This window comes from Rhinatrema bivittatum, chromosome 7 (genome assembly GCF_901001135.1).
Source record: "Rhinatrema bivittatum chromosome 7, aRhiBiv1.1, whole genome shotgun sequence".
Taxonomy (NCBI): Eukaryota; Metazoa; Chordata; class Amphibia; order Gymnophiona; family Rhinatrematidae; genus Rhinatrema; species Rhinatrema bivittatum.
The window spans coordinates 205,088,788-205,102,694 of NC_042621.1; the positions used below are offsets into that span (position 1 = coordinate 205,088,788).

General features: G+C 41.7%; 1 long non-coding RNA gene across 1 annotated transcript in view; it reads left to right on the forward strand.

Annotated features, from left to right (window-relative positions):
• Positions 1–13,698, forward strand: part of LOC115096259 — a 20,053-nt gene extending 6,355 nt beyond the window's left edge. Inside the window, exons 2-3 of the long non-coding RNA XR_003858002.1 lie at positions 13,148–13,218; positions 13,302–13,698. This is a non-coding gene — a long non-coding RNA (uncharacterized LOC115096259). The remainder of the gene's footprint in view (positions 1–13,147; positions 13,219–13,301) is intronic.
• Positions 13,699–13,907: the final 209 nt, after the last annotated feature.

Sequence of the window (13,907 nt, forward strand, 5' to 3'; positions counted from 1 at the left end):
CCGCGTGGAAATTGCAAAAGCCCCCCCCCCCCCCTTGCCGGCGCTGCCCACACATGTGCATGCAGATTGTTCCTGGCATACACACATGGACGTGCCGATTTTATAACATGTGCGTGTGCTAGCGCGCGCATGTTATAAAATCGGGCAGCCGCGCATAATTTATAAAATCTAACTCAAAATGTTCAGATATTTCCAATGTTCCCAGGTTTACACGAGACAGGATTTGAATGCTCTCTAATTCTGTGGAAATATCCTTCAGGCAGGGGCTTAGAACAGGGGTATCCTCCATGGTAAGAAAAGATGATACTCTCAAGGTGGCTGGGGAATCCTAACAGTGACCACATCCCTTCCCACAGTACCTGAGGTCCACATTGAATCCGCACTTCACCTGGCAGTATCCTGTGTCCTGGGGTGGAAACTCCAGTTGGGGGTCTCCTGATGTTTCTTCTTGATGATTCCTTATCAAAAGACAGAACCTGGGCTCCCAGGAGGAAAGGCCTGTAGTGGAAAGAGTAACCAAAGTCTCCAGTTCAGGGGAAAAGAAGGGGGCAGAAAAAAATCTCCCTTTCCACAATGGTGGAAAAATATAACTTAAAGCAGGATCTCTGCTCACACTGGGTGCGGCAACATCCTCTTATGCAGGTATCCAGTCCCTCCTGACTACCCTGAGCAGGCGATACAGTCTGCCAGGAATGGAAAAGGTCAATAATGTAGACATCCAGAAAAACTGTAAAAGGCTTCTTAAATATCTCTCTTCCTTCCAGCTCTATCACAGGAACTGGCAAGGCATGTGCCTCTCTTCTTCTATGTCAGAGAGCACACGTGATACACTTCCTTCCCTTCTAAAAGCAAACTACCTCTGCCCTACTTTCTCCTAAACTAGCAACCCCCCCCCCCCCCCTTGTAGCTAAGGGATGTCCAATTCCAGACAAACACTGGGGAGGATTCTGAAATGAATGGGTTGTCCCTCTGCAGCTGATTACTCAAAGGCTGGGACTAGTGACATCCAACAAATTTATAAGGCAAGACTTAACTTTGCTAAAACAATGTTGATTCTTCCCCACTAAGCTATGTCTATCTATATGATCTGTAATTTTGTTCTTAAGAATAGCCTCTACCATTTTGCCCTGCACTGATGTCAGGCTCATGAGCCTATAGCTTTTCATATCACCCCCTGTAGCTCTTTTGAAAAGATGGCATTACATTAGCCACCCTCCAGTATTCAGGTATTGTAGCTGTTTAAATTATAGGGTACAGATTACTAGTAATTTTGCAATTTCATGTTTGAGTTATTCTGAGACTTTGGCATAGATACCACCTGGTCCTGATGATTTATTATTCTTTAGTTTATCAATTTGATCTATGACATCCTCCATTATTCACAGATATTTGTTTTAGTTGCTTAGATTCACAACATCAAGGAATATTTCCAACATGGATATATTCCCAAAATCCTCCTCAGTCAAGACCAAGGCAAAGAATTGATTATCTTTTTCTGCTATTTACTTGTCTTTCCTGAAAATCCCTTTTACTCCTCAGTCATCTAGTGGACCAACTGACTCCCTCACAGGAAAATGTGTTTATTATTAGTTTTTACCTCTATGGCAAGCTTCTTCTCAAATTCTCTCTTGGCTTATCATACTACTGTTTTATTTCTAACTTATCAGTAGTTATGCTCTTGCCTATTTTTTTCATTTGGGTCTGCTTTCCATTTTTTGAATTTATTTATTTATTTTATTTTTAATTTTTATGTACCGAAGTTCTTGTGAGAATTACAAATCAATCCGGTTTACAAAAAACGATGAACTGCCCAACAGAGAGAGGGGGGCTTTACATAGAACCTTAGAACAGATGGAACAATATAACCGGGTGACAATTTAACATAGTAATAGATAGATATAATGAATGATGTCCTTTAAACCATTCTGGCAGTCATTAGGTCTTCCTTCGATCTTTAACTGCTTGGGGTAGCATAATCAACTAATTGAAAGGTTCTTTAGACTTTCCTTTTTCTCTTATGACCTCTTATTTAGTTTTTTGATCATACACCGAAGAAAGAAGCCAGGAGAGTTTATCTTATATGTGAATATTCCACTAGGTCTGTCAATCCCTTTTTCTTTGTCTCTCAAAGCTAAATCCTGCTTATCTGTATCCATCCAGGGTATATTGAGGGATCTCAGGGGAATAGGGGTATAGGTGGGACTGATTTTGGGGGAATTTGTCAACCTATCTCTAACTAAGAAAAATGTTATGTGACAAACACTATGAGGTATGCCATATCAAAAGCTTAAACAGGTTTTCAAGTAGTTACCAGCTGCTATGGTTACCAAGGTACTTGCATTCTCCTTGACTCAATAGGTACATATTGTCTCTTGAATTTGCCAATAGCACAGAGGCTGTACCCGTAAACCTTGGAAACATTTTTTTTTATCTATCTATATATCTTGATTAAATTCTTGAAAAATGTCAAAGGAAAATTAGTTGTTTTTATCTTTACTTTTACTTAGGATTTTAAATGGCAGCTATTCAGTCCATTAACATATTTCTGTTTTACCCGGCAGCCTTGCCAGATAATTTGCTTTAGAAATTGTTCATGTAACTATGTTACAAAAAAAAAAGAACCTCATTGCTAATAACATCTCACTGCAGCATTTTTTTGCTCTTAAAAGGAAAGGTCTTGATGAACCACTGATGCTTTTCTTAGACCCATTCACATAAAGGATAAAATGCAGAAAATGATTTGCAGGCTCAACACTTCAATAATAGATAATTGGATTAACTCGTAAATTAATGAACAAAACAGGTGTAAAATGAATAAACTGAATTTGCTTCCAGCAGCATCCACTATTGATGTATGTCTAAAGAATAAGTAGTCAAAACTTTTTGTTCTAAATTACTGTTTTTTTTCCCTTTTTTCTATTTCAGTTTTAGGTTTTTAAAACAGATACATATATAAATATTGGTACACCAGTGACAGGCAAGAATATCTGAACATTGTAGTACATGAGCTTTCAACTCCATAATAGGTCAGTTTTGCAGCTATGAATGCAAGATTGAACATTTGCTAAAATCATGTTGACTCTTCCCTATTAAGCCATATCTATCTATATGGCCAGAAATTTTGTTTTTAAGAATAACTTCTATCCTTTTGCCCGACACTAATGTGAGACTCATCAGTTATTTACTCTTTCAGATAATAGAAAGACTAGGGGGCACTCCATGAAGTTAGCATGTGGCACATTTAAAACTAATCGGAGAAAGTACTTTTTTACTCAACGCACAATTAAACTCTGGAATTTGTTGCCAGAGGATGTGGTTAGTGCAGTTAGTATAGCTGTGTTTAAAAAAGAATTGGATAAGTTCTTGGAGGAGAAGTCCATTACCTGCTATTAATTAAGTTGACTTAGAAAATAGCCACTGCTATTACTAGCAACAGTAACATGGAATAGACTTAGGGGTACATTTTAAAAGACAGCGCGCACTGGATTTTATAAGATATGCACGTAGCCTATAAAATCCGGGGTCAGTGCGCGCAAGGGGGTGCACATTTGTGCAGCTTGCGCGCGCCGAGCCCTGTGCGTGCTGTCCGTTCCCTCCGAGGCCGCTCCGAAATTGGAGCGGCCTTGGAGGGGAACTTTCCTTCCACCCCCCGCACCTTCCCCTACCTAACCCACCCCCCTGGCCCTATCTAGACCCCCCCCTACCCCGATCCAAAACCGCGCCCCCTGGCCACGCCCCCGACCACCCCTTTTTGCAAGCCCTGGGACTTGTGCGCACTGCCGAGCCTATGTAAAATAGGCTCGGCGCATGCAGGGGGCTTTTAAAAGGGTTACGCACGTACCTTATGCACATAACACTTTTAAAATCCGACCCTTAGTTTTTGGGTACTTGCCAGGTTCTTATGGCCTGGATTGGCCACTGTTGGAAACAGGATGCTGGGCTTGATGGACCCTTGGTCTGACCCAGTATGGCATGTTCTTATTTTCTTATGTTCTTATCAGTCTATAGTAACCCTGGAAATCTTTTTAAAAATTGGTATTACATTGGCCATAATCCAATTTATAGGAAGTGTGGCTATTTTAAATGATATCTTACAGATTACTCTTAACAGGTCTGCAGTTTTGAGTTCTTTCAGAACTCTGGGATGAATACCATCTGGGCCTGGTGATTTGTTACTCTTTAGTTTGTCAATTTGATCTATGGCATCCTCCATTATTGACAGAGATTTGTTTTCGTTGCTCAGAATCACTATTATCAAAGAATGATTTTGATGTGGGTATGTCTTCAACATCCTTCTCAGCAAAGACTAAGGTAAAGAATTAATTAGCTTCTCTGCTATTTTCTTATTCTCTCTGAGGATCCCTTTTATCCCTGAGTCATATAATGGTCAAACTAATTTCCTCACAGGCTTTTGGTTTCAAATGTACTTGAAAATGTTTTATTAGTTTTAGTTCTATAACAAGCTTCTCAAATTCTTTCATGGACTGTCTCACTACTGTTTCATATCTTACTTGCCAGTATTTACTGTGTGCTCTTGCCTATTTTTTTTTATTAGGGTCTGCTTTCCATTTTTTGAAAGATGCCCTTTTTGGTTTTAACTGTCTCTTTCTCCTTACTCTGCATAAGTTAGCTTTGTACAGTTTTATTGAACCTGTTTAGCCAGGAGCCAATAAAAACAAATTTTCTATTGTTTTATGTAAAATAGTTTTGCAGGACTGTTTATTGTTTGTAAAGAAAAATAAAGCATTTTATTTTGTGGAAACTACTTTCACCTTCTGATCTGTTACAAACCACTTGAAAAAGGGCATATAGATATGTACTTTATCTTTCTTTGGATATTTATAGATGTGTGTGTATGTGTAGTATGTATGTATATATAAATATATATATGTATGTATATATATAAATATATATACATACTGTAGAGTGGGCAATGAAAACTTTTTATGAAAGTAAACACATTTATCCATGTAAAAACATATTCTGCTTATTGCCCCCTCCCCTACTGTGATTAAACAGTAAGTGCACTTTAATTCACATTAAAATGGGAGGGTAGAGAGCAGGGGAGGCAAATTATGAGCAGATATTGCATATTCAAATCTCTGCATGTACTTTAAGATTGGTTCTTTGCACCTGTTCCAATGCAGGTGCAAAGTACACGCTTATTTTTACCCATGTTGTGCACACCGGCCAAATTTTCAAAGGAAAACTTTGTGAAGAGTTTCCCTATGAAAATGAGCTTGCAATCCCTGGGGGAAGATTCAAAAATCACCTCATGGCACAGTCAGGCCTATCCAGCGGTAGGAAGAGCTGCGTTAGTGCCTACGGCACCCGCGGTTAACGCCCGCACAGTGCAGCTCACCTACCGCTCGATCCTGAAGCCTAATTATATGTAAATGTAAGCCGCGTCCGAAAAGCCTTAGGCCCGCGCAACCCAGGATACTGGATAGAGCGCCTATACAGGATCCTGGGTGCGCGGGCCTAAGGCTTCACGCCACGCTGGTATCTGTCATTTCAAATGTCATTTGAAATGACAGATACCAGGAAGCAACGGCGGCGACAGCGCAGAAGCAACGGCGAAACGACTTTTCAGTGTCCCCCCTCCTCTCGGAGCAGGGCGGAAAAGCCGCCTTGCTCCGGGAGGAGGGGGGACACTAGCAACGGTGAAGCTTTCCCCCAGCCCGGACGCCGGCAAAAAACTTACTTTTTTGCAGCCAGCCATGAGCAGGAACACGATCTGGCTCCCGTAGCTCCTCCCGACAAGATGGCCGCCTGCACGGGGAAAGCGTGCAATTGGCCGCTCAAGACGTGATGTCGTGACGTCACGTCTTCAGCGGCCAATTGCACGCTTTCCCCGTGCAGGCGGCCATCTTGTCGGGAGGAGCTAAGGCAGGCCAGATCGTGTTCCTGCTCATGGCTGGCTGCAAAAAAGTAAGTTTTTTGCCGGCGTCCGGGCTGGGGGAAAGCTTCGCCGCTGTCATCTCTCTCCCCCCCTCCCGGAGCAAGGCTGCTTTTCGCGCCCTGCTCCGGGAGGGGGGGAGAAGAGATGACAGTGGGGAAGCAACTTACTTTTAGCTTTTAAGTTTTTTTCGCTTATTTTTTGGATTCGCCGCTGTCATCTCTCCCCCCCCCCCCTCCCGGAGCAAGGCTGCTTTTCGCGCCCTGCTCCGGGAGGGGGGGAGAAGAGATGACAGTGGGGAAGCAACTTACTTTTAGCTTTTAAGTTTTTTTCGCTTATTTTTTGGATTCGCCGCTGTCATCTCTCCCCCCCCCCCCCCTCCCGGAGCAAGGCAGCTTTTCGCGCCCTGCTCCGGGAGGGGGGAGAAGAGACAAGCGGCGAAACAACTTACTTGCACAGGGGAAAGCGGTCTCCGTGGCAGCCCCAGTCCTCTCCCCTCCTCCCGAAGCCAAAAAAAAAAAAAGCTTTTTTTTTTTGGCTTCGGGAGGAGGGGAGAGGACTGGGGCTGCCACGGAGACCGGCACCCATGATCGCGGCCGGGGCAGGTGAGCGGGGGCTGGGGGAAAGCTTGCCACCTACCCTTACCCATGCCTCTACCGCCTGGGTCAGGGTAGGCGGTAAGTTTGCAGGTTAAACGCGCGACAAAACGGCAGGGAAAGGTAGCGTTAGTCGGGGCGCGGGTTACGGGATGCTAGGGGAATAGCTAATTGGCTCGTTTGCATGCAATATCGAGCTAATTCGCTCGTTTGCATGCAATATACATGCCGCGGGCGGAAGGGGTTACCCGGGGAATTTAGGACGCGGTAGGAGTAGGTTAAAGGGGATTCGGGATCGCAGGAAGGGCTAACGCGGCCGGAACGTGAGTTAAAAGCGGCTTAGGAGCAGGGTAAACGCGGCCGCACTTTACAGGATAGGCCTGACTATTGGGTAAAAGTTTATTCAACAGTATAAAAAATGTGTTTGGCTTATTGCTCACCCTTCTATGCGGGTTAAAAAATACATGTGGTCTTACTTTGTATAAATCAGCAACATAGGACAGCCATTGAATCCCAGACAAACAGTCGTATGAAAAAAGGAGGGAAAGAAAAACACGATCTTCAAAAACAGATTGGTCCTATGACATTAAAGCAAGATATCAGCAAGCTTGTCAGTGTGCTTTTTAGTACACAGACCACCCTTGTCAATTCATTCATCCACCTTGAGACAAAATACTAAGGGGCAGATTTTCAAAGGGTTACGCGCGTAACCCCAAAAATCTGTCCCTGCGCGCGCCGAGCAAGCCCCAAGACGCGCGTATGTCCTGGGGCTTTGAAAAAGGGATGGGAAGGGGACGTGGGCGTGGTGCTTGTCCGGGGGCGGGACAGAGGCCTCCGGCACAGCGGCCGTGCCAGAGGGTTGCGCGCCGGCAGCTGGCCGGTGCGCGCAAGTTAAGCCTGCCCTAAGGCAGGCGTAAATTTGAAAAAAAAAGGTAGGGGGGAATTTAGGTAGGGCTGGGGGGCGGGAGCGGGTTAGATAGGGGAAGGTGGGGGGAGCGGAAGAAAAGTTACCTCCAAGGCCGCTACGATTTCAGAGTGAGCTTGGAGGGAATGGGGAAAGCCATCGGGGCTCCCCTAGGGCTCGGCGCGCTGCAAGGTGCACAAGTGTGCACCCCCTTGCACGAACCGACCCCAGATTTTATAACATGCGCGCGCGGCTGTGCACGCATGTTATAAAATCGGGCGTAGATTTGTGTGCACCGGGTTGCGCGCACAAATCTACGCCCGCGCGTAAGTTTGAATATTTGGCCCTAATTTTTTAGGAGATTTTTTTTTGTGATTGCATATTAAAAAAACGTCTGTCTAGACAATCAGTCTTAAATAAGAGAATCTAGCCCAAGCCCATCACAACCGATGTTTCACATGGAATGCTACATTGTACAATCTTCATTCCCTTTCATTTAATTAGTTAGATCGTTGTTTCATTAGGATGTCCAAACATCTCAGGCCATCAGAAGAGCCCTGCGGCAGGAAAGGCAGACATCTTGAGAGCACCAGGGTACTGATAGGGAGTCACTTTGTACCCATGTTGTGCATGCCAGTGAAATTTTCAAAGGAACTGTGGGGACCATCATTATTGCCATTACACCGCCTTCCATCTTCCTCTTGTAGTAATAACTGAATATTTCCTCAGTTAGTCAGACCAGTCCAAATGAATGACTTATTCACCCCTACCAGCAGATGGAGACAGCCATCAAAAGCTTCACTGACATCACCCCTTATATGCATCTGTGCTGACCTCAGCCTACCAGTATTCTCTGCCTGCAGCAGATGGAAGGTGGACATACTCTGCTGTGGTCTGTGACCTGGCTAGGAGGGGTGATTGGAAAATAAGTTTAGTGGGTAGCTTCTGAGGTGAAAGACTTATTCTCCCTCCCTCAGATGAGCGTGACCCTGGATCTGATTTATTGCTGATAGACAGCTCCTGAGGTGGAATCCTAGGCTGCCTCCGTACATTGAGCAGAACCTGGGCTAAAGGGATTGTGCTAGTCTTCCCCCTTTCCTCCCTCCCTACCTCCAGCTGCCCTCTTCTTGGTGAAAAAAAAGAATGGAGCAGTTCCCTTTTTTGTTTAGGTTTGGCTTTGCCCTTAAAGTTAAAAAAAAAAAAAAAAAAAGCATCAAGGGGAGGGAATGGAGTGCAGGAGTTCAGAGTGAGTGGCTGACAGGGTCAACTTGTTAGAGCTACAGAGAAGTCTGGGTGAATCTTAATGAAGTTTTCACTAAGTCCCAATTGTGGTGATGAGTCATTAGGAAGGTGGATGAGTCAAGGCTGCTTATGCAAATGACAGGAAGAAGTCCAAGCTCTCCAATTCCTATGGGACTCAGATGCAGCAAACGGGAAGCGTGTTTTCAGTTTTGTCAAGCTTGTTTGGAGGGGAAAGACATGCTATGGAGCAGTGAATCTGGAGCCCCCAGTAGAGGGCTGTCCACGTTGGTGGGGCCATCCACATAGTCTGTTCCACTAGGAAGAGCCCCGCAGCAGGAAAGGCAGATATCATGAGAGCACGGGGGACTGATAGGGAGCCAGGACCTCTTCTGTTCATCCCCATGGAGCAGGAAACTAGCATGTCAGCTTTGATGGTAGCTGGTTTGAAAGATTCTTATAGGACCATCAGACTCAGACCACAGGATCGTACAGATATGTGAATTTTTAAGATCCTATTTAATTTTAAGTTTTTTATATGTGCTATGAATATTCAGATTCCAATCAAGTATGTGTCAGCAGTAAAATCTGTTTAAGTGAAATCCACTTAGCTGTATCAATGAATGCTCCATTGAGGTCCACTTGAACTCTCACAAACAACCACTTGAAATTTCTATGAAAACCCCGACATGGAGGACCTTTTTTTTTTCCACTGCTTGAGATGCCATGGCCCATTAGCTGCAGAAGGTTCTCTGGGATTATCAGCATAAAATGTTCGACCACCCTGATGCAGATGTTATTGAAACACGGCACTGTGTTGGGGTTTTCATAGAAATTTCGAGTGGTCTTTTGTGAGCGTTCAAGTGGACTTTAATGGAGCCTTCATGGATACAGTTAAGTGGATTTCACTTAAACAGATTGTATTGCTGGTAAATGCCTATTTGCACACTGAATATTCATGGCATTTATAACAAATTAAAAGCAGAAGACCTTACAAAAATCCCATAACCGGCACAGATCTGTGTGGTCGGAGACTAATGGTGTTAGAAATTTTTTTTTTTTTCTAAATGTGCAAGTCTGCCATCTTGGGATTGTACTTTTGTTCTTTGAATCTAATCTTATGGCACTTCTTCTGCAGCCCCTGTGGCCTGTCTCTTGTTTCAAGGCTCAGTGCGGCCAACTGACTTGGTACTGGAGCCAGAGACTTATATTTCTGCCTGGCTAATGCTGGTCACACCTCTAGGCCTCTGTTGCTTCTGTAGCATACTCAGTCTCAGTCCACTGCCACGACCCTGATGCAGCATGGAAGTCTGAACTCTGGCACTGCTCCTGCCGACGCTACCAACGCGACCCTGCCATTGCCACTGGTTCACTCTTGCTGCTGCCAGAGCTCAGAGTGATCCCTGCCACCGCTGATATTGGAGCCCCGTGGTTTATTTCTTAAAAGAGCCACAGTCTTTATCTTCTCAAAGCAAATAAAATAAAATAAAATTATACCAAGCCACCGTCTCACAGTATCCCATGAGAAGATCTAAAAAAAACGCCCTTATTACCAACATATTTCTGAAATTATTTATATGGCTATCTTAAAAATCCTCTAAAAGAATGCCACAAATGACATAAAGAATAATTATATTTTGAATATTGGTAAACATGCATTATAGGTTGTGCAACAGTATATATATTGTCATTTGTGACTTTTCTATCATGGCAGTTCGAAAGAAGATAAATTGCTTAAAGAATGTTTAAATGTAGAATACTAGAGTGCTGCCTCTGTGCATGGCAAATATTGTCATCTTTTGATCTGTGAAGATTCTGAAACTGATCTCAAGTATTCAGTGCTAGCTTTCTGGAAGTAAAACTAAATCAGTACAAAGTTTATGATCCATGTATGCTTTAAACCCATCTGACAGTTCAGAAGATTGCATAGGCTGTAACTAAAACTGAGGGTATCAGGTTAGTGATAAATCCAGTTTGTGCATTTTGTGTCAGCTAGCTGAATTATTTGTTCTGTATCTAATTCTAATATGGATAATTTTATCAGTTATACATTATCAACCATTTCCAGTCTGGACAACTTTATTGGGATTGGTACATTCAGATGGATATGCAGTTATCTTTTTAAACGTGCACTGAAATGATTAATATAATTCCTTCTTTTGAATTTTATTTGTGAAAAGTTGTAGGATCTTCCATTAAATTGGAATTATTTCTGATTCATGTTAAAATACATGTAGCTAATTTGTATCTGTCAAATATAACCTGTTGGTTACCATCTCTCTCTCACTCTCTTTATATATATATATATATATATATATATATATATATATAATATGTAAAAAGGCTTGTATCGATCATGGACACACTGCTGTATCTGTCTTTGGCTACCAGGTGGTACCTGGAATAGTGGAAAGTACAGTGTGCAAAGACTATTTGCTCTATCTGCAAAGCACTGTCACAAGCACACACAGGCACAGACAAACAGGGATACATACACACACACAGAGGCACATGCCCCTACACCCACAGGCAGAGAGTCACACACATACAAGTGCATAAATGCAGAGGCTGTTATTGACTAGATCACCTAAAGCAATGCCAGGTAATATTCGTTGCTACCATATATCTGAATTCCACTCTTTCAAGTCCTGCATACCGAGACAGGCAGGCATAGGCACACACACACATAGGCGCACATAAGCTTGCCAAACGTGGACACAAGCTTATGCATACATGCACAAGCTTGCACATGTGTGAATGGAAGCTCATGCTATCATGCAGAAGCATACAGAAACTCATGAAAGTATACAGAAGCTCGCAAAAGCAAACACAGGCTCCAATACATGCACACACAAGCTAGCATACGCATGCACAGGCACACACACACACACACACACACACACACACACACACACACACTCTGTTATAGACCAGACTACTCAAGCAATGCCAGCCAGGCACTTTTCTCCAGACATATGATCTTTATTCACTTCATTCAAGTATTTTTTTATTTAAAATATTTATATATCACTTATCTAATTTCTAAGTGGTTCACAATAAAACAATCAGTAAAATACATAAAAAAAATAAAAATAACATAAAGCACATAAGTCAGTAAAACAAAAACACATATTTTTAGCTGTTCCAATGCCTAATATATCCATTTCCTCATATTCTAAGACATCTATCTGCACAAAAGTGAGTATTTTATTAATATCATACAGTAGATAGTATGTGTCATTAGGAGAAAAAAAAAGTCTGAAATTACATGAAGAAAATATTTATAGTTCATATTTGGCTTGATTTACCTAAATCTAAAGCTTAGAAATAAATTTCAGGAAGAAAGATGTTAGCCAAATGTGGTGGAGGAAGTTCATTGAGCATGACATAGTGCTGCCTATGGACATGAATATGATAAAAGTACAGAGGATACATTTGTCACTTAGATTTTCCAGCAGCTCTCAGCATGTGTATTTTTGAAATATTGTACAGTACTCTGAGGGGACAGTTTTCTTTTAAGTCGTAATGTGCTGTGATATTATTAAGCATTGTGAAGGCTGCTGTATCATCGATTAGTGCCCCTTAAAGTGTTGATCATGCATTCAATGATTTTGATACACAGATATATGATGCTGTTTACAAATCACAGTGATTGATTTTTTAAAAGCTTTATATATAATCCAATGAATTCTATATCCATGAAAAACTGCAGCATAAAAACACATTTGATATTTGCTTTGCTTTTCTGAGAATGAGGTGACTGTCTCCTCTGCAAGAAACGAGACTGTACATTGCAAAAGATTAGGTAGGTTTGAAAAATCTGTAACAGCTGTCCAAAACATTTAATAAGTTCATTTTTGTCACATGATACAGAGGCCAAAATTAATTAAATCAGGGCAAGTAACAGCCAATCTGAGAATCCATAAGCTAATCGCAAAATCCATAAAAATGAAATGAATATTCACAAGGAGGATTGTGTAAGTAAAAGACACGAGATACCACCTCTGTCACAAAGAAACGGAGGTCTGATACATCATGGGGCTTGTCCAACCAGTGGGAAACTAACAGAGCTTCTAGTTGATAAGAGTGAAGACAGGATCGATGTTCAAACATCCTGGTCTTCAGGTATCTCATCTCTGCAGTGGGAGGAGATGTTTCTGCACATCTAATCCAGTGCAAACAAAGACGGATTTATGAATGTCAGTCATTGGTCCCCGTGGGGTCTGAACCAGGACAGTGACTGGGTATTCTTTTTCTAGTTTTTCTAACATTCAGGGATCTCGTCTGGTATTCAGTTACCATTCTTATTCATGTTTAATGGTCCTGGTGATATGTGTTTTACTTACATAATCACTACCGTTCATAGCCTTTTGTGATTGGCTCATGGAAACTTTTCTGGGTTCTCTGATTGGCTGTTACTTGCCCTGAATCATTTGATATTTTGTGTCATGTGACCATGTTTATGATTGATCAGGGATTTTGGCTTTTTTTTTTTTATTTTCTGTATAGGCTTTGGTTCCTGTCTTTACCTCCTCTAAACTGGGTTTATGAACTCTGGGATTGTTAATATATTTAACATGGTATGTACTTTTTCATTAAATTTATGATGCCTTTGCTGTAACTACTATTTCTATTGTCCTAATTTGAATCTTGCTTGTTGCAGATATTAGGTTTTTGATACCTTGGATTTCCTTCCTGATGCAGCCCTCCAGCGAAACACAGAATGAGTCATGGGACCTATCTTTGATAAATTGTGTTTTCTGATGAAGCTCTAAATATAGTTCTTGAATATTTACAAAAATGGACTTGTGAAACGTTATGGATAGCTGTTAGTTTTTTTGCACACATCTGTTGCCTTGCTATATTTTGAATGTGTGACTTTTCACTCCAACTCTTTATCAAACAATTAGGTTTATCAATTGTGTTAATTTGCAAACTATTAAAAGAAAAATGTAGAAACCATGTATTGTGAAATATTTAAAGAAATTACATGGCAGATAACTTTTTCAATTGATATAAGATAGTAATATTATGTTGAAGATATTACTTTGGAAATTGATTAGTTTTTCTTCTCTGACCATTCCCTGGCACTTCATAGAACACATATATTTATTAGAACATCAAGCAATTATCATAAATGACTTCCAGTGGTTACATAGTATAGAGAAACCTTCTGGTTATTACATCATAGACTAATCCTTAAATTTATTTGAAACAAAAATGAGCCTGAGAAGGTCCACTCTCTAGCCATTCTCTTCGACCCATCTTT